The 27,655-nt window shown below is 44.5% G+C and overlaps 1 long non-coding RNA gene across 1 annotated transcript; it reads left to right on the forward strand.

Annotated features, from left to right (window-relative positions):
* Nucleotides 1–1,709: 1,709 nt before the first annotated feature.
* Nucleotides 1,710–9,759, forward strand: LOC110344352 (uncharacterized). Its single transcript, XR_002386867.2, has 3 exons — nucleotides 1,710–2,058; nucleotides 8,726–9,054; nucleotides 9,549–9,759. It is a non-coding gene; the product is annotated as an uncharacterized LOC110344352 (long non-coding RNA).
* Nucleotides 9,760–27,655: the final 17,896 nt, after the last annotated feature.

The raw sequence follows: 27,655 nt of genomic DNA on the forward strand, positions 1-27,655 counted from the left end.
GAAACATTTTTACCATCATGACAATTGTTTGGTTGAATCCTCTTATGTTGTAAGTGTGGAAAATTGAGTGTGAAAAAGTCCAAGTAATGTGCTCAAAATCCATTCACTCGAGTATAAATATCTGTTAAGTATCCCCTCTGTGCCAGGCACTGTGCTGTATGCATTTTGAGCTGGGCCCCAAACCAGGCCTGAAGATTTTAAAGCAATGTTCTCCCTTCTCTTATTTTTTCCCAACATTCTCATAAATTAGGCCAACCTCTCCTGTAGTTGCCACTGAATTTTCACAGAGTAAGAAATGCTGTACCCGTGTCAGCCTGAAAGCACACTGAACAGGGCCTTTTCTGTGGAAGCACTCGGAGCAGTGATCCCTGCTGAAGCTCAAGGAGCTCAGCCCATAGGTTCACGGGGTCAGACCGAAAGGCGTGAGTCCTCCATGGCTGGGCCCTACAACTGACTCTGTGTGGAGGCTTTGCAGGAGAGTAAAATAACCTCCAGCCACTAAGCACGTATGGGCTGGCTGCACACTCCCCCAGTACAAAACATTAGCTATATTCAAATGTATAAGTTAATCAAAAAGGAAAGATAAAAAGACAGATAAAGATACGAAGTGTATTGGATGCTGCTTGTAGGGCTACAAGTGCCTTACTCCCTGGCGCTCTGAGCCTCAGTCCTGTGACTGAGCAGCAGGCTGAAGCAAGTTGGCCAAGACCTGCCTGGGGCTGGCTTCCTCCACAGGGGAGCTGGAAGACTCATTGGCAGAACTGATTACTTGGAAGAATGGGAAAAATTGGAGATGGCTGTAAATTTTGAGGATTGTATTGAAAATAACATAATTATTTCAAAGAGTAATATTTTAGCTATTGACCAAAACTCTTTAAGAAGTAATTGTAACAAATCTCTGTGTTATGTATTGGCCCTGGTTAGGGGACTACACTTGCTTAGGTGTGTCAGTCTTCCTCTGTCACTGTTGTGACCCTGTTCCAAGATGGCTCTGATTATCCTTGAAGGAGACATTGAACACAGCAAGGGAGGCCTTGGAGGTTAGGGAGTATCTGAGAAGTTCAGACAAAATTACTCCTTGTTATTAAGGATGAGAGGACACATTCTGGGTCTCCCCCACCTCCCTCCCTCCCTGCCACCCTTCTTTCTTTTCATAGTTTCTTTTAATGGTTTGTTCTTTAGTTTTCAGATGAGCTTTGCTGGGCACCCTGGGTGGCATCTCTACCAGACACTGGAAACTATTAACCACGCCTTCTGGGGAGCTGGGAGAGACATTAACTGGTAGTGTCTGTATCACCTGTTCAAAAATTCAATTCCAGTTTTTAAAAAAATGCTTTGTGTGTGTGGTACTGGGGGTTGAAACCAAGAGTACTCTACAACTGAGCTATACATCCAGTCCTTTTTATTTCATTTTTAAGACAGGGTTTCACTAAGTCACCCAGACTGTCCTTGAAATTGTGATCTTCCTGCCTCAGCTTCTGGAGTAGGTAGGATTTCAGGCACGCACCACCACATCCACCTACAATTAATATTCTCAAGCATTCAACAATGAAACATTAAAAATGTTGATTAGAATAGCTTCAAAAGCTCTGGGGAGAGTGGCTGGTGGAAGGCACAGCTTCGGAGATCAAAGTCCAGGCTGATATGCTGGGCCACAAATTGGATGCTGGCAGGGAACGAGCCCAGAGTGACTGCACAAAGCACTCTGATGTCACAAAGCCCCGCTGTGGGATGGAAGAAAGAAAGGAGGATGCAGAGAGAAGAGCCCTTTCATGTTGATAAGGTCATGATGTAGTGCACAAATAGTGCCAGGATGGTCATGTGGTAGCACTCCAGCTTGGGATGGATTTGGACATAGTCTCCCTTCTCACGATGTCTGGTGATTTAAAGAAGCTGCTGCATAAACCCCCAGACTTCTTATTGGATTCAACTCTCATTCCCCACCAGCTTTTTTTTTTTTTGGTACTGGGGATCGAACTTGGGTCCTTGCACTTGCGCAGCAGGTGGTGAAACCACTGAGCTAAATCCCCAGCCCAGCCCACCAGCTATTTTTAAAAGGTAAGTTTAATTTTCACACATGGAAAGCTCTCCTTTCTGACTCAGCATTAACATTAAAAAAGATGTTAATATGTGAGCTGCTCTCTTCATTATACTTTCCTAGGAAATGTAGAGATTTAAATAAATCATTTCTTTTGAAAGGGCAAAAAAAATAATTACCCAGTGTGTAAAGAGTATAAATAGATGAAATTGTCATTCAACATACTGGCTATTTTTAAATTTGATTTGAAACAGGATATTCTGACATGTCCTTTTGGATTTACACACAATGTCCAAAAATGAGCTTCTCAAACGACTGACTTTCTTTTTTCTTCAGGAAAAGAGGGCAGGAGGTTCAAGAGTGATTTTAGCATGCTGGGAATTTACTCCAAGGGACAACGAAATTGTGTGATAGAGCGATAGAGGATCACAATGTTCCTTTTACCCAGAATTGGGACAAAGGAAAGGAATTTATATTTAATTTATAATTTATCAACTATAGATACTTTATGTACATTTACTCATTTAATTTTCACAACTATTTGATTAAGTATACTTGCCCCTATTTTACCGGTGAAAAATCTGAGGTTGATAAAGTTTTACTACACCAGATTACACAGCCAGGGACAGAGCTGGTATTACAACAGAGGTCTAGCTGACCTTGATTTACTATTTTTTAATGTGATGTGATAAGTAGAATGTTAGATTATCATGAGAGATAAGCCAGAAACAGAGAGGGTAGATGGTAAAGGGTGTGGGAAGCTCCACTAAGAAGTGGCAGGAATCGGCAGGAAATGCTGCAGCCCAGTATTTCTCAAAGTGTGGTCCATGGTTCCCTAGGGATCCCTAAGGTCCTTTCCAGGGTCTGCAAGGTACAAGTGATTTCACAGTAGGACTACATGAAAATACAAAGTTGACCATACAACTGCATTCATATCAAAGCTATGTTAACAATTAACAAAACGTGTTATCTGCATTTTCCAAATGTTGACATTTGCTGTGATGTGCAAACCAAAAGTAGTACATCTGCCAGATGCTCACTGCTTAGCAGGGGCAGTGAAAAGATGGCCAGTTCCACCTCAGAATGAGAAGCAGTGAAAATCAACTCATCACACTTCCACTGCAAAGTCTGTGTCCTTTTGTTCTTCCACGTGATGACACAGAAAGTGTGGATTAAGACCTCTGCACAGTGCTGAATCGCAGTGGGCTGTTCATTTGCAAGAGGAGCTTGCTGCTTTGTCCACACACCATGGGTCTTACTGGGCAGAGCAAGTGATAGATAAACTATGTTACCCAGGATGTGGTACTTGGTAGACATTTTCCAGCAAATGAGTGAAGTGAACCTATCTCTTCAAGGAAAGTAAATTTCTGGGCAATGACAACACTGGAGGTTTTGTGTGGAAATTAGAATTTTGCAAATGTGAATTCATCACTGTGAGCTTGATAATTTCTCAATATTTAAAGACTTTTTGATGAGCTCAGAAGACTTTTTGAGTGGTAACATTAACCACTGATGGTATGGTAATATGCCTTTTTAATATTGTGTGAAATATATGAAATATTTTTAATATTGTTTGAAATGCATAAACATGTGGGAGATTGGCATAACTCAGTGAAATCAAACTTTCAAAATGACTCCTACAAAGTGCAAGTCAGGCCTATGAATTTTACTGTGAGTGTGAAAAACTCATGGATGTAATTTTAGAGTCTGAGTTGCAATTAGCCTTTAAGAAATTATGACTTGTCTAGTTTCACTGCATTATCAAATTTAAAAATCCATAATTATCTGAAGAGGCTATTGAAATATTTCCTTCTTCGGATCAAATGAAGCAAGATATGACAATAAATTAACACAGAAGTTCACCTGAACAGATTTTTCTCCAAGCCAGGCACAAAAGATACTTACAGAAGTATTCTTTTATATATACATTTATACCTTTTTTATGTAGTTAAAAATGTGCTCAGTTTTCATAAAATCATGTTACTTATCATCAACATGTAATGGATTTATTATTATTACTTTTGAGTGACTTTTGGAAAATTCTCAGGTTTTTCTGTGTGTGTGTGTGTGTGTGTGTGTGTGTGTGTGTTGTTCTTTGCTGGTTTGTTTTTTTGAGACAGGGTCTCACTTTGTAGTGCAAGTTGCCCTTGAACTCACCATGTAGCCCAGGTTGGCCACAAACTCACAGTGATGCTCCTGCCTCAGTCTCCCAAATGTTGGGATTACATGCATGTGCCCCCATGCCTGGCTAAAATTCTGTTTTAATTGGGAATACAATAAATATTGACAGAAGTGACCTGTGTGAACAAAATATCTCTGAGGTCCTTGATAATTTCGAGTAGAGATGGGTCCTGAGATGAAAAAGTTGAGAGGAGCTGCTCTGGGTGGCAGCAGGACTTCGTGCATCATAAGGGCCCGGATACACATTTCTTGCCTTAGGAGTTAACAGTTCCAGAGGAAAAATGTCAGGGTGGGATAGGCTGTCATGGAAGTGCATAAGAAATCCCCCCACCGGTCCTCTGGGGATGAGAGAGATGATGTCATAAGCTGAGATGTGGAACATAAAGATAGGCAGTGGAGGAAAGGAGGAAAGAAGTTGGGGTTACGGGGTTCTAAGAAGCAGAAGCATTATCTGGTCAGAAGTGAGAGGTGGGTATTGGGATTTACCCCCAGCACATCAGTGAGAATAGCGAGATCAGCAGAAGCAGAGGACAGTGTTGGGCCCTCTGGGAAGCCACACAGCTGAGGGCTGAAGTCAGTACAGGCAGGCTGACTTTTTGTGACCAAAACTGTAATGAGTTTTACATTTTGAATTGCGCCTGCTGTGGGCTGAATGTGTCCCCCAAAATTCATGTTGAAACTTGGTCGTCAATGTGATAGTGTTGGGGGGGGGATATAGGAAGTGACTCAGTGAGGAGGGTAGGGCATTGGGGATGGGGTCTGTTCCTTCCCTCTCCTCCCCCAAGTGAGGGCACAGCACCGGTCCCCTCTGCAGACCCAGCATTAAGGTGTCACCTTGGAAGTGGAGAGCAGACTTCTCCAGACTCTGGTGCTAGCACCTTGCTCTTGACTTCCAGCCTCTAGAAATGTGAGAAATACATTTCCGTTCTCTGTCAGTCAGTCGGTCGCAGGCATTTGTTACAGTGTCACAGAGGGACTAAGACAGCATCGGGTTAAATCATGCATGCTGTCAGACATTTATTTCTATAACTTGCCCAGAGCTTGGAAGGAGGCCTGAGCTGGGCCACAGGCCCCTATACTGTTCTGAGTTCCACAGCGGTGTGAGTACCATGCTGGTACCCACATTAGCCTTCACGGTTGTTTGTACTTGTAAAAGAATGCCTTAAATATTGAGGAGACAAGACTCTTAGGAAGCAATTAGTAGCAGCTAATGAAAGCCAGAGCAGAAGTGGATCCTCAGAGGTGAGGGACAGGAGTGGAGGGGCCAGGATGTGCGCTCCCACTCAGAGGCAGCCTTTTCACTGTCCCTGGGAGCTGCCCACCTCCTAGTTCCCATACTGCCTTCCTTGCAGAGCCACCTTTGTGCCATTGGAGCCTCACACACACATTTTCTTTCTTAGCAACCATCTTTGCCCTTCATTTTTTACTTTGTACTTATAATTACTTTTTGTTTCTTGGGGCTTTTCTGCCTACCCCAAACCATGCCTCATTATCTTGTGTACTCCTGCACATCACTGGCATTTAATAACTGGCCAAGGAATTGGAAGAAAGGGGAGATGAGCAGGTCTTTAAATGCAGTTGTACAGTTAGTTGTAGGCTCCTAAGCAGAGATAAGTGCACCTTGTGTATTTGTAGGACCCTGAGCCAACTAGCTGACTGTTCTGAGGTCTTTTCTTGATGTATAAAATGGGACAATAGCACCGTGAAGATGGGTGAGATGAGAGCACTGCTGAGCTCATTGTCAGGGAGAGCCCTAACTCAGGAGGGAAGGTGGTACCTTAGGGATGAGGGAGGAGTCGGAGCCCAGGCCAAGAGAGAGAGAGGCTGGGAAAGACTTGGAGAGACCTGAGCAATCAGGAGAAACTGATGTGGTAGACAAGGGCTCCAGAGAGGGAGTTGGATGTGACACCCACAGGATAGTGGGCAGAGAGTCAGGCTGGGATCCCAGGGCATGGCAAGGCTCTGGGGCTTTAGGTTCATTGCAGTCATGGTGGTGGAAGGGGAAGAGACTGGTGTGGTGGATTTTCCAAAGGTGGAAGGTTAAAGATTCCACCCGGATGACACCAGATAGGGAGGCTGGGTGCAGCTCTGGGGGCAAAAGTAAATCAGTCTCACCCTGGTTGGTGTTGATGTTTTAAGAAACTTGTCTTTCTCATCATCAAAGGATAATGACATTGCAGGACAGTGTGAGAACCATTAATTAATGTCTGAATTGTGCCCCAAGGGACAGGGAAGACAGAGCATTTGGAGAAGGCTAAAATCCCAAGCATGTGATAAGCACTGCCTCCCTGCAGCAGCAGCTGGCTGCAAGACCAGGGAATTAATGTGATGTTGTTTTTAATAGAATGGGGGCAGTCACATTAGTCCTGCATGGCCAGACTGATGTGGGCACGCCTCTCCCCACAATCCACACCAGTTGAGAAAGGTCATCCTTCACATGCTTCTTCTCTATTTCACTTGTGCTACATCCTTACCATGAAAGCTCATTGAGACAAGCTCCCTGTGCTTTTTGGCTTGTGAATCCCTGTTTGTTGACCAGGGTGTGAAGTAAAATGACAGGGAAAGAGCTTCACTGTGAGAAAGAGGGATTTAGGTTGGCATAAATGAGGTGAGTCGGAGGCTGCAGATAAAGCTGGGGCGGGGACTGCCTATCACGTTTAAATGACTAAGGCAGATATTTATCTTTCAGGGATTATTCTGCTAACATTTCTGACTGAAAGCAGATTTCTGTGACACTAAAACAAGGAAGGGGGTCGGGATGCAGGAGAAAGCTAATTTTGTAGCTGGTGGCATAGTTAACTTCCTTTTATTTTAGGGTAGAGACTTGTAAATTCTGGACATTAAGATAAATTTTGCCCAAGTTCTTTTCCTGAGGCTCGGCCTCCCTTTCCCTGTGTTCCCAGCACCACAGCCAAATGGCCCTTTGTGCTCTTCCCTTCTAGGGCAGCTGTGTCTACTCTGGCCCATATATCCTTTACTGCCTGCGCCCCACTCCCTGGGCTTGGGGCCTCAGAACTCATCTGCGTAGCCCAGGCCTGTGCTTTTGCTGGGACAGGAGCCTAGAGTCTTTCCTAATGCAGTTGTCCAGCTCCTGGCTGCTGGGGATGGGGCAGGGCTCTAGATGGCTCCTGGGGGTGAGTGCAGGTCTAACCTGGAGCCTGGCACAGCTCCCTGCTCCCACCTGCCTTTTGGGATTCTCTCCATCAATAGCAACTCTCCCACTTGCGTGAGGGATTGCTCCTAGCACACAAATCCTACTCTCTAAAGAGCCTTTCCTCTGCTGATGAGCAGAGCTTGTCACTCTCTGTCTGTGGCTCATGCTTGGAAGTCAGTAATCAGAAAGAGAAATATGTGTGGTTTGGATACCAAGTGCCTGGATATTTAGACAGTGGAGAGGGCTGGTGAGAAACCCCAACTCTAATAACTGCCGTGCGCATCAGTCCTACCTAAGGTGAATAAGTAGAGGGTAAAATGGACTGGGAAGAACGCTACCTTTTATTCTCCTGTGAGCTGCCTTCTGTTTAGGTGCTGCGAAATTATCTGGAACAGCAGGAGAAAGGAGAGAAATAGAGAATCTATTGGAAAAAGAAACTAATACTATTTTAGCAGACCCCCCAGTTAGAGAATGAACTGAAATCTGGTCTTTAAAGAACAAATCAAAGGAGTGAAACAGCCAAATTTCCAACTGGGCCTGAAGCAGGCTGGTAGGAGCTCAAAAGAGGATGAACTAGGAGCAGAACCCTCTGGCTGGACATGGGGCCAGAGGATGCCCATGTGCTCCCTGGGACCTGGTTCCTGGAGAGGAAACTATGCAAAACCAGGGCACTGGCCACAGGCACTTGGAGCCTGGACCACAGCAGACATCCTCAGTGCACAAGATGAGTGGGTTCTGCAGGTTCTTTCTCATTCAATCCTCATCATCTTTCAAAATTACCTAGAGAGAAGGACTTGAGAGTTTTGCTCCATTCCCAAAAATGTTAACCTAATATGCCATGGGTACTAGAACAACCCAGCCCAGGAAGTTACAGGGTATCCTTGTATAGAATAATACATTCAATGAGTCTTGGTCCAGTGAGCACACATCAGAGATGGTCCACCAAAGCACGGTGGGTCACACTCCAACGCCAAGGACACCAACATGGACAAGGTCCAGACTGAAATCTGGTGGTGATGATAATGATGGCACAATAAAGGATGACAGCCAGCTCCTTGCCCTTCTTTCTGGGGACAAAGTCATCTGCAGTAGGCAGGCCCTGAGGGCTTCCAGTGACACTGCTTTGTGATCCTAGAGTCGTGGACTCATGACATCATGAGTTTGTTCAAATCCACAGAGCCCCAGCAACAAGCATAGACCCTTATGTGGATGCTGGGCTCTGGGTTGTGGTGGCATGGGTTCATCAGCTAACACAAAAGCATCACTCTAGTGGGGGATATGGATAATGCACAGGCTGCACATGGGTCAGAGACTTTGTGGGAAATCACTACACCTTCTGCTCAATTTTGCAGGGAACCTAAAACTACTCTAAAAAATAAAGACTATTTAAGAAAAAGAATGAAGTGCAAACAAATGCTACAATGGAAGTGAAGCTTGAAAACATGCTTAGTGAAGGAAACCAGACACAAGAGTCAGTATTATATGATTCTACTTGCATGAAGGTCAAGAACAGGCAAAGCTGTGAAGACAGGAATTTGATGAGTGGCTGGCTGGCACTGGAGGATGAGAGGGACTGCAGCTGAGTGTGGGATTTGATTCCTTTTGGAGTACTGAGAATGTGAGGTGGTGGTGACAGTCGCACAGCCTTGTGAATAGGCCGACTACCACTGAATTTAAAAGGGTAAGTTTATGGTACATTAATGATAGCACAATAAAGATGCTCAAAAATGATTTGCACATAAAAAAGGAGATCCTTGGATGAGAATTTAACTCCACTAAATTTAATCCAGCATTCATGGGTGAGGCCAGCATGCCCACATATGACCATGTATTCACACGTCCTACAGCAAGAGCAATGGGTGAAACACTGAACTATTTCCTTAGTGCCTGCTAAATAGTGATAATGAGAAATATTCTTATAATCATGTAGATACTGAGGTAAACTCACAAAGTCATGCTAATTGTTACATAGACCATTGCAGCTGCTATAGATAACAGGGCATCTATTTTTCTGTCTTCAGAGAGCCTTCTAGTTTTATTGCCATAGAGCTTGTATTTCTTACGTAAGGAGTAGCTGCAGAATTTTAAAAAGACTATTATAAACAAACCCCACTCTGGGTAAATGTATTAGTGCTCCCTTTATATTTCATAAGCATGTGTCTTCTGAATCTTCAGGGGAGCAAGAGGAAATAATATGAGATCTACAGGCAGAACATCTCCTGGCACTGTGCAAAGGCCAAACTGGCCAAGGACAGATTTGATGTTATGAAAGAGTGAGTAAAAAAGAGGCTGTGTGGTTGAAAGAAAAACAGTTTGAATATTTCAACAAAATATGAGCAACTTATTATTGCTATTGCCATAAATGTTAGGTGCAAATAGGGCTAAATTTAGTAATGTTAAAAGTTTAAAATGCTAAGTTATCAACATATTTTAGCACAAAAAATCATGTTCTGCTAAAGGCTCATGGTTTACATAAAGAAAATTCATGGTAATTGAGAAAAAGGTGAGAGAATCATAATTCATTATCATCACCACTTAATTTATGAGAAATGTTTTAGGTGTTGATAAAGATATTTAGAAAATATCATCATATTCTTTACCACCACCTACTCTGCAGCTGAATGTAATCAGACATTTCAGGCAAGAAATATTCACCAGGACTTCAGAGGCAGCCTCACAGGGACACAGGTAAGTCATCATGGCCCGATGTTAGACCCTGCTCATTGAAGACAGGCACCTGCTGAAATGTGAAAACAATTTTTGAAAAACTACAAACCAAAACAGTTAAGTTCAACCATAATTGTCAAACTTCATCTCTGTCACATAAGACTGTTGGAATAACAGAAGTATAAAACTCAGAAGTTTGAAGATAGGCTTAGATAGGTTTAATGGTTTTGTTGATGTTGGACGTGTGTAACTTCATATCACTACTTTTGGTGGTTGAGAAAAATGATTTTAATGAGAACTCTCTCTGCATGAAACACATTAGATACATATTACAAAGAGGGTCAGTGTAGGTCTAAAGGGACAGCATGTCATTTTTTCCTAAATCTTTATAAAAACTTCCAGATGTTTTAATTTAGATGGTCCAAAATGACCACATTCAGTTCTATCGGGATGCCTCAATAATATTTGTAAATCAATGACCTTGTACCTTTCCCCAGCAAGCCTTATGTTTGGATTACACATCAAGTAACCAGCAGAGAGAATTTACTACTATGTTTGAAGAGCTAGAATGAAAATAAAGAAAACTGGAAGAATTTTTGGATCCTAATGGATCCATGCACAGCCAGAGCTGTTGGAACATTTTGTCAACTGCATGGAGATTTGTATATTCCTTCTAATGAAACTGGTGAAATGGGAGTGGCTGAACACTGGAGGATTGGCTTCAGTAAACACTGCCCTCTAACATGGTGGTGGAAACTTCCCTGAGTCTGAGAAGAGAGACATGCTTCTGTTGTTAAAGAGAGGCCAAAGATCATTTTTCACATGTATTCATTCTTGTAAGTGAGACCTGGCCTGGCTACTCCACCCTATTCCCTGGTCTAGTTCTTTTTCAATAGAACTTATCATGCTTAAATCATGTATGTTTTCCTTTTTGGTTATGTTTATTATTTTCTTTCCTCTACATTGTAAGACCATGAAGGACAAGAATTTTTATTGTTCTGGATTCTAACGAATGATGTAACTAGAAGGGCATCTTATACCTGGTGGGTTGTTAATCAAAAAATACTTCCTGAATGCACATATAAAACAAATAAAACTACAAAGGAATAGTATAAAATAGTATTTGAATAAAGAAATAGGATTTAAATTTTGAAACAAGAACATAAAGTAGCCATACTAGGGGGAAAAAAGGATTAACTTGTCTGAAATTACCTGAAAATTCATTTCACATTGATGAAAGAAGCAAGGAAAGTGAAATGTTAGGATTGTTGAATACTTCAAATTCTGAAACTAGGTCAAATGACATTTGTGGAGGTCTGTGGATAAAGCAAATCTAGCTAACTAATTAAATACGACAATTCAATAACTGTTTTCCATGATACAGTATTGTAATGGAAATATAGAGTATATAAAAATCTCAGACATGTGATTAGGGCTGAAACACGTACATGTAATTGATGCCAGTACATCAAAAGCTCACACCGGTTTCTGTATCAATGATGTCATGAGCAATTCTCTATCTAGACTGAAGTCACTGAATAACTATGTAATTGACAGGGAAAGTGTTAGAAGAAATTTGAGGGGATTGTCAATGTCAAATCATTGCTCACTAAAGAGCATCTTATAGAAACAGATAAGTAAGAAAAAAGTCATGCCAAAAATTTTTAGATGTTTGTCTATGATTTGAAAATTATTAGAATGATTTGACAAGTGATTTGTGCTGTAAACCATATATATTTGTAAATAATTATCTGTAAATGTGTTTCATAACAATTATGTACCTTAGAAAGCAAAAGAGAATATATTTTATAATTTTTAAGTATACATTATTTGTTTTATTGTGTAGTTGTTAATATCTTGACTCCTGCCCAGGGAACTGTGTGCCTAAGTTGGGGGGAACAGGCTACCCATTTGCAAGGATTTAGAGGGCAGATTGTCATCTTTTGTTAGGACTACCACATCTTTGTGAACTTCATGCCTGTGAGGTGCACTACATTTGCAAGAGAGCTCACAAATGTCACCAGAATGATGAAGAGGAAGAAGCTACTTTGGCCTGAGATGATTGTGGCCTTGAAGTGAGGGGGGCGGGGTGTGTGTGAGCTCAGTGATGGGCAGGATTTTAGGAACTGGAGACCAAAGCAACACTGGAATTTCCTGAGCAAAGCATAGAGAAGAGAGTGCATAAAAATGTTCTCAGGGTGGGAGAGCTGCTTCTCCTAAGTTGTGGGTGTGTTACAAAGCTAGATAGGCAGGGAAGAATGAATGGGAGGAAGGCCTGGACACCAGCTCCGGCTTGGGTTTGGTGCTGTGGGCAGCCAGTGAGGGTGATGTGTATAAGAAGTGCTAGAGAAGCTGTCTGGCCAAAGTGTGGATTAATGCTATGGTTTGGGCATGTCTGCCAAGTGTTCCTGTGTTGGAAGCTTTGTCTTAGTGTGGCTCTGTTGAGGTGGGGGGATCTTTAAGGGTCCCCACCTTAATTATCTAGTGGAGATAATTAGGTCTTGGGGGCTCCACCCCCATGAATGGATTGGTACTGGTCCCTCGAATAAGTTAGGTCTTAAAAGAATGAGAAGTTCTAGTGAAAATGGGTTGTTATAAAAGAGACAGCTTGGCCCCTGGCCCCTGACCTCTCACTTCCTGTCTTTCCACGTGGTTTCCTTCACATGCCTTCCTGCCATGGTGATGCTCTCTCCATGAGGCCCTCACCAGAACCAAGCACATGCTGGTGCCATGCCCTTGAGTCTCCAGATTGAGAACTAAATAAACCTCCTTTAAAAATAAGGTACCCAAGCTGAGGATAGTGGCATGTGTCTGTGATCCCTGCACTCTGGGTGACTGAGGCAGAAGGACTGAAAGTTTGAGCCCAACATGAGTAACTTTATTAACTTAGTGAAACCCTGTCTCAAAATTTTAAAAATTCTTTTTCGAGAAGGCTAGAGATATAGTTCAGTGAAAAGGCCATAGGTTCAATGCCCTGTATTCCCCATTCTCAGTACTATATTCTTTTATGGCTGGGCTGGATGCAAAGAGGCTTAGCAAGAGAGTGCCGAGCATCACAGAGCAGAGAGGAGGCAGTAAGAAATGCATCAGGTTCTCCTTGAAGGCTTCTGTATAGTGTTGCTGGAGAAAGAATGGTCATCAAAATGCCTCTGAGAACAGAAATAAGGCTGAGAGAAGAACCCCACAGGGGTTCATGCTGGTGACAGGAACAGGACTGGAGGAGCCCTGGCTGGGCAATGTGCACAGCCCATAGTGCCTGGGAAATGTCACAGCCTAGGGCATGGGCGTGATTCCTCCATCGGAGGCTGAGTGTTGAAGCGGAGAATAATGAAACAGATTCTCTGAGGTGGATTCTCTGAGCTATAGGTGAACATAACAAAATTGCAGGCCAGTATGGGAAAGCCTTGAGAGGTACATAGAGGTAAAGGCAGGTCATTCATCAGGTCTTGACATTCCATAACCAGTGAACATCCCTCAGCCTTGGTGGTAGGCGCATGGACCCTAGAAGCTCAGTTCTATCCTGGTGTCAGCATCCGGGGATAGGCTGGGGTGTCCTGCTCTCTAGCAGCACAGTCCTACCTGAGTGTGACAGTTCCTTTGTCTTGGGGAAGATTCCAAAGTCAAGCACTTCGGGTGGGTCATTCACAGTAAGGCCAGCACTCGTTTAGGAAATTTCGCCTCTAGGATCGCAGTTCCCATGGGAAAGTCCTGCTCTGGGCAGTCTTCCCAGAAGGCCTCACTGGGCTCCTTGTTTGTTTTCTCCTGGAGGGTAGAATGAGAGCTAGGAAGGAGGGGAATTGAGCTGATGGGACCATGGGCTCATGACACCTGTTGTAGGGCCCTGTCCCTCTCTTTTGGTTTCTTCCTTGTAACAGAATTGCTGTGAAATCCCGCCTGGTACACTTTAGCTATAAGACTTGCTAGTGTGCTTCTCGTTACTTGTATCTTCATATATCTCAGGCCACCTTTGTGACTGTGTCCATGATTAAACCTCATCTTCCCTCTCTCTTCCCTCCTTTCTTCTTCTTTGTCACTCGAGCATTCTATGTTAGTATTGCCAAAGTGTAATACAAAGCCCCTTAGGTATGTGGTGATCTCTGGTATGTTATCAGGTACAAAGAAATTGAGACTGTTTGAGGGTAAAATGTCCCATTGAAATGGAGAAAATAGATCTCAAGTAGATTTAGGAATAATGTTGTGCTGGAATGTCATGCCAGATATATTTATTACAACCTGTATGCTTGTTAAAAATGAGCCTAGTTTTGTTTTTTTTCTAGTTGGTATTTAGTCTTTCATTCTGTTTACTCAGCTAAAACTTGGTCCCTGTACAGAACTAAATAAAACCTTGGCATATTACACAGATTATCTTAGCAGAAGATGGAGTATTGGGAGATATGTTCTTTCGAAAAATAAGACTATTTCACAGAAAGTGATAGCAAAATTTTCCTTAGGACTGTTTTAAATATAATCATATACTAATTATAGAGTCATAATTTAACCTGAGGAGGAAAAGAAAGGAAACTGGAAAAAATAGTATGTGCATTTTAAGATCATTTTAATAAAACAGAGGAATGAATATCCTGCTGAAGGAGGGATTCCCAAGGTGGGTCTCTGGTTAGAAATTCCATAGCAAAGCTAACATCCATTTTGCTCCTGTACTGCACATAATGCAGTGGTTAGTTCTCCCCAAGTACTTGTCTGTCAGCCCTGTGTGGTTTCAGACACAGCTGTCAGTGACTGTGCTGGAGGAAAATCTGGAGTTTCAAGTGGCTGCAACGGGCCAAGGAAGAGCTCTACCTCACCGTTTCTGAACCAGTGGTTCCAACTCTGCCAACCCCTCTACCCTGATTGGACTGGGGACTGGACCAGGGATTAGTGTCTGGGTCATAAGTATGGTAAGTTGATGGGGGATGTCATCTCTCTGGGGTGACAAGCCAAAGATGTCAGCTCTTTCTAGGGAATGTAGACATCAAGTCCAGTAGTGCCCGTGGACCCTTCTCTCTAAGGCTTGCTGGAGGGAGCACCTTTCCATGGAGCCTCGGATCTGTCCCAAGTATGTCCCATCCTACAAGTGAGGGTATGTCCCCATAGTGCAACCTTAAGAGCTAGTGGGTACAAGATTATCAAGAATGCACATGTGAAAACGTTGGCCATCTGGTCAGCAAATCATAATAATAAGAAATAAAATGTCTTCTGGGCACCACAGGCCACTTTACACTGAAGAATCACCACCATACTATAGGAAAAGTACTGTTCCATCTGGTACTTTTTGGAGTGCTGTCAATTACTGACTCCAACATGGGTGCTTTCCCCTTCTCAGAATTGTGGAGACAGTAACAAGACCAAGCACTGATTAAATAGGAAGGGAGATTTTTACTTTAAGTCAAGAATAAGAGAAGTTGGACATAAAACTCACAAATGAACTTCTCAACCTGTTGAGGCTTGGGAGGTTATAGATAGAGGATAAAAGAAATGAGGGTTGGGGGAGGGACAGGCTAGTGAAGGGAAGGAATATTTATGTCTTCTCTGGGAATGGTAAAGATTTTCTGAGAAGTCTGGTTCTGTGTCTTTTATGTTACTGTGTCAGCATCAAGGCGATTTGAACTGTCATGGTGCTGAAGTGTGTCATTTAGCATGCAGATGGAATTATAATGAAGGCAGAGGTTGTCTTGAGGTCACTCTGGCAGCTGTTTTGGATCCATCCAGTTTTAGTGAGGCGCCCTGGAGGGCAACCACAGACCTTCTGTCCCCAAAGAGGAGGAAGACTAGGGCAGGGTGGAAATTCAGGTAGGCCAAGCAGGCAGTACAAGATTGGACAAAGGAAAGGAACAAGAGGAGATGAATCCTGAGAGGTGAGGCCACCTGCACAGGCAGAGAACTGCAGCCTGATGGGCTGCAATATGTTGTCCCTGCCCCATTAGGGTGTGGCAAGTACCTGCTGAATCTATCAGTTGAGCTGGGAAAGCAAGTTGTGCATTCCCTGGGTCTACCTATGCATGAGAACTGCAAATCATACTGGGAACTGTTAAGTTAGACCTCTATCAGAAAATTGTATCCAAGCCACGAAAATAATTAAGCTGAATCTGAAATATGGCCTCAAGTTAGTAAACTCCAGCCCAGATGGCCCATGCAGGCCCCTGGGTGAGCCGGCTTCACGCAGCAGGGCAGGAAAGGATGGACCCATCTTTCAGTAAATGAAGGTGGAATGCATATTACCACCAAGGGTCACATGGGGAAGCAAACATCTTGCCCTTTCTGGCTGGTGGCGCAGCTGAGTTCAGGTGGTGATGTCCACAGAATGCAGAGCCACAAGCCCTGTTGCTGATCACCTCTCTGCCTGGGAAGAGGAGAAAGCACAGTGGACACAGGCAAGACCTCTTCCTCACTTGAGGCTCAGCTCTGTACATTCACTCCCCAAGGAACCTGCTTCAGTCTGCCCAGGTCAGAGGGAAGGAAAAGCAGAAAAAAAGAACTTCCCTACCCAACTCAAGGCCAGCTTTAACTCTTGGATTTATGTTTATCCCTGAAGAGCGCAGATTCCTTGTTGAAGAGCTAATGAAAAGGCTGATAGAAAATTTGGATTCAATTTGGCTCAGTTTTCATGCACAAATTATTCTTCTTCATTGAGGCCAAGGTGTATTTTTAAATCTAGTTTTGAGTCCTGAATGCTGAGTAGTGCTTTAAAGCCTGGGGGTTGGGGGAAGTGTCCAGAATATGTGATCCTCTCCGAGAGAGACTGAGTGTATGATTAATTCAAGTATCCTGGGCCAGTGAATTCCTTTGATGATGACTGTACTTGAGGTAACTAATATAGGAGTCAAAATCCACTGAGATTGAGCAAAACACTCACCAGGACTTCTGCCAGAATTCAAAGCACATCAAGTTGAAAATCAGTTTTTCCGCTGATTCACTCCTCTCCACTCTCTGTAGGAAGCCAAAGAGGAAACAGGCAAGAATTTTGGTGGGCATGTTATGTTCAACTAGTTAACAGGAAGTGGAAGTCATTCAATGTGACCTTGTTGAGGAAGCTTGTCATTCCCAGGTCTGTCCTGCAGACATTCACAGTGTGGACTGTGCCTTCCTGTCCAAGGGCCTGGACATGTGCAAGGTCTCATCTACCCGGTACAGGTGTCCTCAGGTCTCTTTTTAAAAACAGGGAAAGTTGAGTATCTTTGCCTTGGCCAACCAGCCCAGCTCAGGTAAAGAAAGCTGGAATACAAATCCCACTGAGTGATTACAAAGCCCAGGGTGACTTCAGCATTGACAGGTTTTTAACACTTTTAAAGCTGTGTGACTGTTTCTTTGAATTAAGCCTGGGTTTCTAGTGCACAGCTTGGACCTCTTCCTTGCTCTGAGATGACGGCTTTGGGATGGGAGGAAGGTGCTGCTCTCTCTGCACTTAGCAAAATGGCCAAAACTGATTGGGTTAACTCCGTGCATCTGGAAGCCCAGGACACAGTAACCCCACAGGGTTCTCTGCCATTTTGATGATTCTGGTCTGAGTGTAATTTGCCTGCTCCCTAAGTACCTGTCAGGGTGTGGTCTGCTGCCTTTTTTCAATCCTGACATCCTGTCACTATTGAGGAGTACAAGAAATAACTTTGCTACTGCCTTCTAAAATTGTGAATATAAAACAAGGCACTGAAGGCCATAAAAAAGTAGAATCTGACTTTTAAAAATGAATAAATTAAAATCCTACTATATCTTGGATCTTGATCATCCTCCAGAGGCCCATATGTTGAAGGCTTGGTCCCCAGCTTGTGGCATTGTGCAGTAGTGGAACCTTTAAGGGTGGGGCTTAGTGAGAGGAAATGAGGTCACTGGAGTGTGTCCTTGGAGGGGATATTGGGCTATTCTTCCCTTCCTCTCTCTTTTTGTGTCCCACTACCATGAGGGGAAGTTTCCTTTGCCATGTACTCCCACCATGATGTATTCTGTTGCCATAGGCCCAAAAGAAATAGAATCAACAGACATGGACTAAAACCTCCAAAATTTTGAGCCAAAAATAAACCTTTCTTATAAGTTATTAATATCAGGTCTTTTGTCACAGTGACAGAAAGTTAAATGATGAAAGTGCCATGAACTTTAGTTCTATTTCATGTCACTCCCTAGTTTCTGTCTCAGTTTCTGCATTTGTCATATGAGAAAAGTAGACTCAACCCCAGTGGGTTGTCTGGGCACAAAAGGAATTCCTTCAATTAGAGAGTTTAAACAGGGCCTGACAGTGTGTATTCTCAGTAAGGCTGGCGCCTGGTGCTGCAAATAAAACCCCTCTTTCAATTCCTGCACATTCTGTGTGTCCACTGGAAGCCTTCATTCTAGGACCAGGACTGCAAAGCCAGTGGCCAGAGGAAGGAACTGGAGGATGCTAAAGTGTCTCATCTCTGCAAGTCAATGCTTAGTACAGCTGCCACACACATTCTCTGCCCCAGACCTTGCCACATGGCGATGCCCATGACAGGCGGTAGGAAAGCCAATCTTCCACGAGCTGGAGATAGCACATTATGGATGTTAAGATGTGGCATTAATTACAGTCACAATGATTAATAAATATTAACTGTTAGATGTCCAGAGAAGCATATCACTCACCAAGCATTTACCTATGAGGAGAATGAAGATCATCAGGCCTGCAATAGATGCAATCAATATTGTCTTTGTTTTAAAATCTGAAGGAAAATCAAGATTGCTTTTTATTTCAGTTATTGTATTATTTGGCTTTCAACTGTGTTCTTGTGGATACAGAGCTTTACAGAGCCTAGGGTAGACAAATTACAATAAAGGAAATGAAGGATGAATATAGCTTTATATAACTCAGTTTTAAGCTTGTGTTGATTGCCTACACTGCAAAACCCCAACACTGTGCATATGGTTTATTGATCAAAGCTACTTCCTTCTTTTGCACCAAATGAGCACAAAGACCCCTTTACACCCTGGGATTCACACTGACTCCAGCAGACTTGTGTGCTGACACTTGACTTTATGCTGGTGACAACACGATTGTGAAAGAGCCCACAGTCGGTCATTCTATTTACAACAGAGCCTATCCCAGGAGTGAGCTTCATCTGTTGTAAAGTACGCTTCCAGCTTGTGGACAAGAGGATAAGCTTGCTTATAATTTTACTAATCAGTGCAGTGAACCCTGAATGTCACTTTAGTTAAGGTGATTTATCACAGAAAATCCAGTAAATCCAATTACTTTCTTCCATAAGCAAAGTCTCTGCTTTGGAAAAAATATAATGGAATGTCCAGAACTGAGGTAGAGTTTGGAAGAGGGAAAACGATGAGAAGAAAGGCTCTCCTGAAGGAGAGTCAGGCTGGTTGAGCGTGGAGACTGAAGGAAGAATAGGTGTTGGGATGGGGTGCTAGAAAGAGGCAACAGCAGAGTCCATGGTGAAGCCAGCTACAAGAGGTGGCTGGAGGGTGGTTGCCAGACTTCGGCCTCCTGATGGCATTTGTTCTAGTGTGTACATAGCTCCAGTCACACAATAACACACTCAGCAGCCAACAGATTCCTCTCCTTGCTTCTACTTTGCTTGGTCTGCTGCCTGTAGTAAAAGATAGATATGAAGATATATGAAGGGAAGGAAAAAGGGCTGGGGGGAGAGAGAGAGGAAGGGATGGATGGATGGACAACAGTTGGATGGATGAAGGGAGTGAGAGAGATGTGGAGCAGGTAGCAATAACCTAGTGTTTCTGGGCTGAGAGAGGCAGGATAACATGGTGATGAGAGCAAGCCCTATGGAGCTACGCTGCTACTCTTGGATTTAAACCCAAGGACTCCCACATACTCACCATGTGGCCCTGGGAGCCCTTATGTTCCTCAGTCTTCTCAACCACCCCTATGACTGAACGAGGCTGTGATGAGGATTGAAGAGGTGGCTGCCCGGAGAGTGCCGGGAACAATTTCTGCTGTGCATCGGTGGTGTCACTACTGTCCTCAACCAGGAGGCAGAAACTCTCAGCACTCATTAAGGCCGGAGAGTTCAGAGTGCAAATCCCATGGGCTCTGGACAGAGGGCAGCCAACTGGAAAGCCAAGGATGGAGCCAAAAGTTTTTACTGTTTTAAAATACTTCCTCACCTTTGACCTTGGACTATCGGGGCTGACAGGAAGCCTTATGGAGTGAATGCTGCACTCTTGGTGAAGGGCAAATGAATCTTTAAGAAAGGCTCTGGTGCCCTCCCACCAGGGTGACTTTGGCTCACAAGGCATCATCTCAGTGCTCCAGGGCTATAAGGCCTGCATGACTCTGGGCCTCCACTCTCTGTCCTCATGCCTCAGTAAGTTACTCTTTCCTCACCTGCTTTTCTTGTTCCTTCCTTGGCCTCTGAATATCACCCAGCCCAGAGCACAGTCTCAGGCCCCATTCTCTACACTTAATCTTCAGACTCATGGCTCTGAGCCTCCTCTCTGGGTGCTGACCCCCAGTCTGAGCTCTCCCTTGTATCCTCTCCAGGACTTCAGACCCACAAGCTGCCTCCTGGGTTCCCCAAGCTTGCTCCTGATGGACACCTCTAAATCTCTGTGTCCCAAGCAAAACAATTTCTAGCCAAACCGGCTCCACAGCTTTCTTTCTCATCTCCTCTCTATGCCCTAGGAGTGCAGGTCATACCTGACTCTTACCACACATCCAACTCATCAGCTCATGATGTTGCCTCTGACCTCAAAATAGACCCAGGACAGTCATTTGCAGGCTCTTCATTTGACATTGTATTTACTCCACAAAATTCTTCACACACTGCCCTAGTTTTACAGATGAGGAAGTACCCATGGGCCTCCAGTGACAGCCTTCATCCTGTGGGGACATTGAGGCAGATGAAATAGGGCCTTGTCAAGATGAGTGTCCCAAACTGAGCCTGCTGGGTTGCCAGTGTCATTAGGCGAAGGGAAAGAGGACACAGCCTCTCACCTGCTGCCTCTTTGAAAGCTGCCTGCTTGTATAAGGTGGGTGTTTAGGAACCCCTGCACCCCAATTCAAAGTTATTTTGTCAGGAAGGACTCTGTGCCTACATTTTATGCTGAAAGGGAGCCCCAGAGAAGCATCCAGAGTGTTATAGAGAGGGGCTGCAGAGATGGCAAGAGACCCCACAGGCCGCCTCCCCATTAAGTACTGATGGCCCTGCCACCTGCTCTTTGCTCCTGATTACTACAAGGGGATAAGAGCTTAGCCTTGCACAAACAGGGCTCTGTGTCCAAGTGTTGGCTATGGCTGTAGACACATGGGGCCAGTCGCTTGCCTTGAGATGGGGGCTGTGCCTTGATTCTTGATATTCTCTTCCCTTGGTCATCCAAGATGGTTCATGAATAGTGACAGACATCTCTGCGATAGTGGTAGAGCCCTTTAGCCCTCTGCATCTGGGCTAAACCCTACTGCAGGGACCCTTGACATCCTCTCCATTTTATCAGAAGTATCTATTATTTCCATCTCTCAGCAGTTGCCATTTATCCTTAGTTCCAACCTCTGGAACTAAGGATTGTGGGTGAGAAAATGAGCCTTCTGGCCCCTTCCTCAGGGGTTTTGGAAGACCACTCATGACCTGGGCTTTGATGTCCCCAGAAGCCCCATTAGCAGAGGAGCAGAATTCCATGGCCCAATGTATGGCTAGACACATCCAGATCGGCTATTCTCATACTGTCATTGCCCTCAGGATACAGAGCCTGGAGCTTCTGAAAGATCCTTTTCTAGACAGCCTGACTCCAGATATTCTGCTTCAGCAAAAGCCTTCTCTGTGTCATGGATGCTGAATATCAGATTATTATAGGCTCTGGGGGCTCACAGGGAGTCCTCTCATCCTCAGAGCTCAACTTTTTTTTTTGGTACTGGGGATCGAACTCAGATCCTTGCGCTTGCACAGCAGGCAGACAAACCACTGAGCTAAATCCCCGGCCCCAGAGCTCAACTTTTATCAAAAAGGAAATGCCCCAGTTAAAGAATGGGTGTCTTGAGCCTGGCCTCACTCTGGACTTTCTAAACTTGATGTTGGATATTTAGGTGGATATTGAAAGAAAGACTAAATGATGTGGCTCCTGAGAATGAGAATGTGCATTTGAATGACTATTCTCATTCTAGTAAGGGGAAGGCAACTGAACCAGAACACAGACTCCAGTCCTTACCTCTGGGACAGGCATGAGGTGGGAAGGCTGGGAGTGAACCTGGTGGAGATGATGTGGAAACAAGTGCCTTGCCAGCTGCCAGCAGATGCGCACCTGTGGCAGGACACTGAAGTGGGCATCTGGATGGCCAACTAAGATTCCTGATGGATTTATCCCAACCCATAGCCCCAGTCCTGTTAATCCAACAGACAGGCACATCAGCAGAATGTTGAGAATGACCAGACGTGATGACCACCAGGTCTGCTTGAATAACATGCTGCTATCAGAGAAGAATGGGAAAGGTCTTCAGAATGTGAAATTTGGGGAAAGTAAAATACAGAGCTACAGATAAAGGGGTAGATAATAATGCATATCATCGGCTTGCATTTATATGATGGAACATAGAAAAGTAAGCATAGACTGAGGACAAATGATCAATTTTAAGGATGAGCAGGGAATTGGACAGATAAGGCCTGCAAAGGTGTGACTTCTTCCTGTTAACATCTTTCAGCATTTTTCTAGTATGTGAACAATGTCAAGTGTTCTGTAGCTGAACAGAAAGCTGGAGATGGAGAAAGAGCAATGATCGAGGTCACACTTCCTTCTTTTCCCTGATGAGCCTGCCTGGCCTCCTGGCTCAGGGGAGACCATCCTGAAGCTCCCACTCAGACACAGGCCTGGCCCCTGCAGACTGCAGCGTCTGGATATTTACTACAGTGTCTGTTTCATGCACCCTCACATAATAGTTAGTAATTAACCTGCCTGTCTCGGCTAAATGATACTCTTCTTGAGGAGCAGGCCCTCCTCAAGAAGTAAATGTGCTCACAGCCTTTTTAATGAGTGAGTCAACCGATATTTGTTGAATGAATGAATAATTTGAGGGAGCCCCAAGAAGACTCATATCTACCTTGCATGATATTGGGAGTGGTTAATGACTGGAATTTTCTCTAGTAGGAATTGGGGCACTGGAGGATGTATGGGAACAAATGTCCCTCTAGTTGACCTAGAAGGCCATAGTCCCCCAGCCTCCTCCAGGCCCACAGGTTATCCCATCCTACTCCCAGGGAATGGCAATTGTGGTGTCCAACACGGGGTAATGGCCTACTATGTTGCACTTTTCCAGTCTACTCAGTATGTCTACTCAACGCCGAGCAGATGGAAAATTTCACAAATTCAAAAAAGAAAATGTAATGTTCAGCTAATGAAAATAAATAAAGGAAATGGCCCTATAAAATCAGAGTCCCTTCCAGGTAGTATTGAAGGCAGCATTGGCAGTGTACCTCTTACTCTCAATCACCCAACAGAAGGCAGTTGTTTCCAGCTCAGGGCAGGGACCCCTCTCCCCCATTTATCCATTGTCATCCCGTGGATCTGCGGTGGAGCTGAGGGTTCGCTGTGTCCTGAGTGAGGCTCCTTCTTGGTCAGTATTTTCCATACAAAGTTTACCTGTCAACTGAATGTATTTCTTTTGTCTTGCTACCCTACCCTCTTAACTTGGCACCAGCACCAAGAGGAGTATAACCTAGCTCCTGCCCTCATAAGCCAGATCCAAATGCATGTGAAGAATTAACCAAAGGAGAAAGCAGAGTAGCCATGGATGCTGCTCTGGGCTGGGTGCCCAGAACACCAATGGCCACCAGTTAGGGCAGTCAGATGCCATCCCAGCCCCTGCCTCAGCATCACTGGGACTTCAAAGAGCATGAGTCACAATACTGGAGTCTTTGTGCAGAGCTCAGAAATTAGGACAGTATATTGATGGTACGTATTTTTGGGGGAAGAGTCTGTGTCACCAAGTGTGTCTGCATTTCCAGCCTGCTCTGGGTGCTGCTGTGACAGAGGCCAGGCTGGAAGTGAAAATGCCAGAAACTTCTCTAGAAATTCATCCTAGTTCTAGTCCCTGTGGGCTTTACGTCTGAACACGTGAAAGGTGACTTTCAGCTTCTCTCCACCTGCTCTGTGCTTACAACTTGCTGCTGCACATGTGCAGCCCCGTATCCTCACAGCCCAGCCCCGAGTGCCAGGTTGGTCCCCAGGAGGCAATGCCTTCTGGCCAGATCTGGGTGATGTCTGGCCTCAAGAGACTCAGGATGGCTCCTCTTAGGCCAGTCTACATAGGTGTCCCCTCTAAGGCCCTCCAGACTCTCTAGGACCAGGGCAGTGGTCCAGGGAGAAATCCCTCGAGGCAAGCTTCAGAGATCCCTTGGTGGTAGCTGCCCATTTCCTGGAACTGGACTGGCTGCTGGGTGCTGACTCTCTCAAGCTTGAGGAGGAAGAAGGAGGACGAGAGAAAAGGAAGGACCAAAGAATAAAGCTGTCACCACTCTTTGTTGACCCAGGTCCTCTACTGGGGGCTGGGATTAAACAGCCAGAGTTCTGTTTTTTTTATGGCCCTGATCTATGTTGTACTTTAGGATCAACTCTCTGCATCCTGATTTTTGGGCTGATTCACAAATCCTTTTGAAGACATATTATTATGAGGGCTAAGATCCCTGAGTGAAGCCAGATGGGTTCATCTGATCTGCCAAATAATCAATCTGAGTCTCTTATGTAATTTACGCCTAAAATAACAACCACAACTCTAGCTTCTCTGGACTCACAGGCAGCAAGCGGACAAACAGGTTAAACACCTTCCCTGGAACTCAGAATCACTAAGGCAGGAGGAGCGTGAACTACTGTGAAAGCACTTCCAGAAAGGCAAGTTGCAAGCACCCAAGCTGGTTCCCTGAGCCCTGAACAATGGCTCTGGTCCTTCCATGGGAGATGGGTCCTTGGAGCACCAGGCTGGCTGTGCTATCCATCCAGGTGTCTCTCCTGCCACTGTTACCTTGGAACAGAGACAGAGTAGAACCCAGAACTGGCTTTTAGCATGAGGCTGCTCATGAAGACATAATGAAATTAGGCAGTTATGGCCCTTCAATTGCTGGTGAAAAAATGGGAAATGAGATACCACGAAGGAGAAGAAGTCAACATTCTGATTATCTGCGTGCACCATCAGGGCCTGTCATGGCTGCAGAGCACCCTCTCCTTTGAGGTGATCCGCAGCATTCCTGCTTCATACTTAAGAAAACTCATCCAAGGAGGTGAAGGAATTGTCCTACTGTCATGGGGGCTTGTCAGTTGTGGAATATTGTGCATTTCTAATGAGACTGAATTTGTTATCAAATGTCATTGAAATTTAGTGGAATATACAAGTTTTTAAGAGGAATATATGGGATTCTGAAAACCCGAGAAGATATGCTAAGATGAGATGAAGATTCTAAGCATAAAAAAGGAAACTTTCAAGAACTGGAATCCCAAGGGGAATATAAAACTCAATTATATGACTGTTTATGTTATCACTTCTTTTTCAAAACAATTAAAAGTTTTCTTTAAAGTTCTTAGAACATGAGACCAATTTTTAAGATAAACCCCTCTCATGCACAGGGTCTCTGGAGCCCTCACCTTTGTTCTTTATAAGAAACATCCCTGAAATGCTTTCAGAATTAAATATGTACATCTTTAAGGGCCTGGGATTTAGCTCAGTGGTTCCACCACCTGCCTTGCAAGTGCAAGGTCCCAAGTTGAGAACCCCTATACCAAAAGAAGAAAGAAAGAAAGTCTTTTCCATTTTCAAAATGTTCCCTGCTGCATAAAACATGAGAAAATTTTCCATCATGGCAGTTTTTAACCTTCCAAGGTGGAAAAATTCTTTGAAAATCTCAAAAGCTATAGATCCTCTCCCTAGAAACATACAAACACAAAAATGTACAATTGTAGTTAAAGTTTCAGAAGTTTTAATACAGATGCCTTGAAACCTGTCAGGAGCCCCATGTCACTCTCCCTCAGTGCGTGGCCTTGGTTTTCTTGTCCACAGGGTGTGTCCCATCCTGCCCTGCAAAGCCAACTTACACAGGATTTACTAGGCAGCGAGCAGGTGAGCATTTTGTAAGCAGCCATGCCTCACTGCCAGTGTTTTTAAGTAATCAAATAACTGAGACTAAGGGCATGCTCCTTTCCACTGCCCTGAGAGGGACTTGCCTCCAAGGGGAGGGGCCTCTTCCAGGTGAGTAGAGGTGTTGGGAGCAGAGGACTACCTCAGGCACCGATCTGGCAGAAGACCTTAGCTCTCCCACGCTCAATCTGCAGGTGCCTTGACTCTGCACCTGTTCATTCAAGAGGCTGGCTGTCAGGCAGTGGACAGGCTGAGGGAATGAGCGGCAGCTCTCTGGAGATCATGGCAAGCAGCACTTCACAGTCCACAGCCTGGGTTGTAGGTGTATTTCCCTGCCTCAGAGGGCTCCATGTGACATCTTTGAGTGGGAAATCCTTAACTGTAAGTCAGGGGCACCTTGATCGAGTAGCAAGTCCCCACATACACCTTCCCTATGGGGACCTCAGTCTCTGTGCCAGGCCGAGGATAATCACGGGGCAGGGGACCTCAGGGTCTTCATGGTTGGGAGGAGATTCCTAGGTGTAAGTTTTGCCCTCTCTGGGGCCAGGCACTGATGGGATCCCCGTACCAGGAACACAGACTTTCCTCTGGTTTGTATCCTGTGTATCCAGGTCTGGGCCTGCTGCTTCCTACATGACATTATTCAGGGAATTGAATGAAATCAAATTTCATCAGCAAGACCTGCAAATCATGCTGGAAGATCAAGTGAGTGCAGTTCGGTTCATTGGAGGAGGAAGAGTGAGCAAGGAAAGGCCTAGGTCTCTGGGGTCTGGACTAGCACCCCCAGGACACAGGTGTGGGGTTGGTCATGTGGTCATGTGCTCATTCTCTTACAACCCCATTCCTTCCCAGTTCATGCCTGTCTGTGTACAGACACACACATGCATGCACAAAACCAGCACACCTGAGTGCAGGAATTAAGTAAATGTGATTACATCTCCTTCCTCCTTCCTTTCCTCATTTCTCCCTTCCTGCCTTCTTTTCTTTCTTCCTCAACAAGGGCATTAGTCAATACAATAACATATAATAGAATAAGAAATATTTGAATGTAAGCATTTGTTGTTTCTGTACTGAAACATGGTGTTAATTTAAAATAAGTATTTGCACATGGTTTTGGTGCATTTAAACCATCCAAAGTGGTAAGCACAAACTAACACTGTTCTAAATGCATTATTTATTTTGCTTAAAAATTTATAGCATGCCCATCAATAATGCAGCCAACCAGAGAATGTTAATTCGCCTCAGGACAAATGCCCAAACCGGAGATGCTCTTTTCTCACTACTCCACACTCTGCACTAACTGGTCCCAGGGTCCTTGTGGAGAGGCAAGGCTGCCCAGCCCCAGGGCAGCCCAAATGGGCACTGGTCCATGTCACTCCAGCCCTACCGAGACAGACAGCCATGGCCTCCCCAGGACTCTGCATGCCTCAGGAAGGGCAGGCCATTTGTGGCAAACACTAAGCCTGAAAGGCAGCCCTTGAGGATCTGAAGTTGCAAAGCAACCTCAAAAGGGATTAAAATCCCTGGTGTGTGAAGACAGTCATGTGCTCTCTGGAATGCGCTGAGGAGGAAGAGCATAGGCAGCTGTGGC

This window comes from Heterocephalus glaber, unplaced genomic scaffold, assembly GCF_053883595.1.
Source record: "Heterocephalus glaber isolate CG9 unplaced genomic scaffold, H.glaber_assembly_v1.0 deba00001593, whole genome shotgun sequence".
Taxonomy (NCBI): domain Eukaryota; kingdom Metazoa; phylum Chordata; class Mammalia; order Rodentia; family Bathyergidae; genus Heterocephalus; species Heterocephalus glaber.